This window comes from Bison bison, unplaced genomic scaffold, assembly GCF_000754665.1.
Source record: "Bison bison bison isolate TAMUID 2011002044 unplaced genomic scaffold, Bison_UMD1.0 scf7180017864091, whole genome shotgun sequence".
Taxonomy (NCBI): domain Eukaryota; kingdom Metazoa; phylum Chordata; class Mammalia; order Artiodactyla; family Bovidae; genus Bison; species Bison bison.
Window position 1 is genome coordinate 316,491 of NW_011494663.1, and position 3,601 is coordinate 320,091.

Consider the following 3,601-nt stretch of genomic DNA (forward strand, 5'->3'; position numbering starts at 1 on the left):
GGGCCTGGGCGCCGGGCTGCTTGTCTGTGTCTGCATCGCCCTCTGCTGCGCACACCCCTCGCGTGTCCTCCGGGCTCGGTGGCCCTCGGCTGCCCGAGGGGTGAGGGCCACAGGCCTCGGGCTTCCCAGTAGCTTCCTCCCTGGCCGCTGGAATCCTGGAGCTCTGGCTGGCCTCGGGTTGGTTCTCTTCCATAGGCACCCCTGTGCTCAGCATGTCCCCCGCGTGCTCCTGGGAAGTTTTTCTCCTCCCAGGGGGCCAATGTTCCGAAGCAGCCTGGGGGATCAGAACTATCCCAGACTCTGAGGCTTGGGCCACCTGCCGAAGAGCCCCATCGTTACCTCGGAGGCTGCAGGCTGCTGGCAGCTCACACTCATTGCCGCAAGTTTTTGGTTTCCCAGCCAGAGGAGACTCACAGGGGGTCGCTCCAGCACTGTGGGGAGACCCTGGTCTTTCCTCTAGAAACTCACAGGACTGTGTTCTTAGCAGAGGACCCATTTTCTTCCTCGTGGCCTGCAGCCCTTTCTGCTCAACAGCTATAATGATGAGCGTGCCCCTAGAAGATGTGTCTGCTTTGGGCTCTGTCTGGAGGCCCTCTGCAAAGGATATGGTATCACCCTTGTGCCCCTGCTCACACTCCTCATCCCCACAGCTGCAGGGAGACATGGTGGCTCCTGCGACTCCTGAAAAGCCCTGCAAGGCATTTTTTGTGACGCTCGGATCTGGAACCATCACGTCTTCTGCTTTCTTTAAAGTGTCTGCTGTGCTTGATTTCAGGGTCGTCTCTGGAGCATATGAATTATCTATCACTCTGGAGCAAACTCCCCAGTCTCTGTTCCACACCAGTGACCCGCTCTTGCTGGGATGATTTGGGAACTTGGCCCTAGCAGATGGCTTTCTTTTTTCACTGAGGATATACTTTGATGTGTAATTGCTGGTTTGGTTTCCTGGCTCAGCAGAAATGTCCTGAAGGTGCTTCTGTGCATCACTCACATCCTCAGCATCTGGTGCCTGGCCAGGGCCTTGGGGCTCCCCTGGTCTGCTTTCTGGGCCGTGTCCGGACTTGCACTTTGCTGGCACTGGCACTTCCTCTGTGGTGAGACTCACCAACTCTGCAGTAAGGCATGAAGAGACTGGGCAGGACCTAGAATCCTGTCCTAACTGGTTTTCCAGCCAGAGACCTTCAGAGGGCGTGTCCTGAGAGGCCCTTTTCCAGTTTAGAGCCCTGAGTTTGTACTGATCCTTCAAAGGAAGAGTCTTCCTTTGGGAAGTAGGAAGTAAGTGAGACAGCTGGGTGGGAACAGGGTGAAGAGGGGTTTGTGTTATTGGAGCCCGTTCTGCTTCTGTCCCTTCCTTCAGATGGGTCCCAAACTTCACAAAGTTCTGCCCTAAAGGATCCTCAGAGTTTCTTAAGGGAAATTCTGCTATGGAGTGAGCCCTGTTCAGAGTCCTTGTGAGCCAACGGCCGTGCCTTGGGAGTGCCCTGCCTTCATCATAACTATTTTCTGGGACACTATGGTAAAACTTGGCATGTAGGAGGCAGGATGTCCCTAAAGGAAGCCAGCAGGTAGTATCAAAGCTGTACTGGGAGCAGAGCAAGCCTGTTTTCGATGTGGGGTCTGGAGGACATTTTTTCCCTGCCCTGGCTCCCAGAGGGGCTGTGCTATTCAGCGGGCTCCTGAGGGACAGCTGGCATCCCCTCTGCCTGTTGTGGATATTCGGCCAGCTCTGGCTCTGTTCTGTGCACCAGAGAAGAAGGGGCCAGACCAGTGGGGTGCCCAGATGACTCTCAGACCTGGATTTCTGAGAAGAAAAAACAGAGGATCCTGTGATGTCTTGGACAGTCACCACCTTTGCTGGTGGGAGGCCGTAACTGCCTGTAAGCCCCCGTGCACAGTCCTGTGTGAGGAGAGCAGCCCTTCCTGGTGGCAGCTCTAGCTCTGAGCCAGCCACATCCTCCTGAAGGATGGCTCTCACTTCTCCAGCAACTGTAGCAAAAGTTCGTAACCCCGTTTCGTGAGACTCTTCCTTGAAGTCAAGGCACAGATCTAGTTCCTCCTTTGGGTCAAGCCCAGGGACATCTGTCAAATATTGCTCCTGAGGGTTCCCAGATGCTGGGGTGTCAGAGCATCCCTTGTGTGCTTCCCTGTCCCCGGAGGTACCACGTGGAGGGAGGCAGATTCCCTCTAGGAGGTCACCAGGCAGGGACTCAGTGTCAGAAGCACTTTCAAAAGGATCAGTTTTGGTGTCTGATGGACTTTCACTCTGGTGGGACAGTGTCTCACAATCACTGTGGTATGTTTTCTGGCTCCACTCCTGTTCCTCTGGTTCTGCAGGAGAAGAGGGGAGCTGCTGACCTTCAATGTCACCGTGGCCTGGCAGGTGTGCACTGGGCTCTGGAGTCTGGAAGGGCAAGAAGACAAGAGTCAGAGACAAGGCCTGAGGACATCTGTACACACGCACACTGTCCCTGCCTTCGTCAGAAGGAAGAAGGCTCAAAGGTGTCTCATTAGTTCCCCATGTACCCTTGAAAGAGGTAAATATGAAAAGCTACTTTTTATTAACACAGAAAAGAAGTGATGGAGTCAAACCCACACAATAGGGAGAAAGTGTAGCACATGGTTAAAGCAGCCCTAATTAAAATAAGTGGAATGAGCATGGGCAGTTTACTTAATAAAATGTATGAGTCATGGTGAGGAGCATATCTCTGCCTCATGATTTCAGCAAGAAAGAGCAAATGAATATATGTTTGTTTTGTGTTCTGTTCCTTCTTATGCAACCAGCTGGATTAAAGTCAAAGTTCATTCACTTAGAAGTGTTTTCTGAGTTAGGTTTGCTGCTGCCAAAGGAAAAAGAGAACACACACACACACAAATTATTGAAATTGCACTCGTGTATCAAGATGTTATAAATGCCCAAGATAGCTTTGAGAACAGGAGGAAAAGTAGGTGCTAGTATTTTCATACTTTCCTTCTCTCATTACACATGTTTCAATCAACTTGTTATAACATCCTTTATATGCACCTCCTTAAAAGTATACAGACCTGAGCTTTTTGACAAATGTATATGCCCATGTACTGGATTGGCCAAAAACTTCATTTTTCCATAACCTGAAAACCTGAACAAACTTTTTTGGAAAACCCATGACTACCAATATGATAAAAATCCTGAGTATTTCCTTTTCCCAGAAATGTCCCTGCTCTTCTCCAATCACTCTTCATCTCTTCCTCGCTGTGACCTGTGTCTGCCACACAATCTAGATTTGCCTTTTCTAAAAGTTTCAGATGATCAGAATATGCAGAATGTATTCTTTGGGGCCTGGCTTCTTTCTCTCTGCTGCTGCTAAGTCGCTTCAGTCGTGTCCGACTCTGTGCGACCCCATAGAGGGCAGCCCACCAGGCTCCCCCATCCCTGGGATTCTCCAGGCAAGAACACTGGAGCGGGTTGCCACTGCCTTCTCCAATGCATGAAAGTGAAAAGTGAAAGTGAAGTTGCTCAGTCGTGTCCGACTCCTAGTGACCCCATGGACTGCAGCCTACCAGGCTCCTCCGCCCATGGGACATTCCAGGCAAGAGTACTGGAGTGGGGTGCCATCACCTTCTT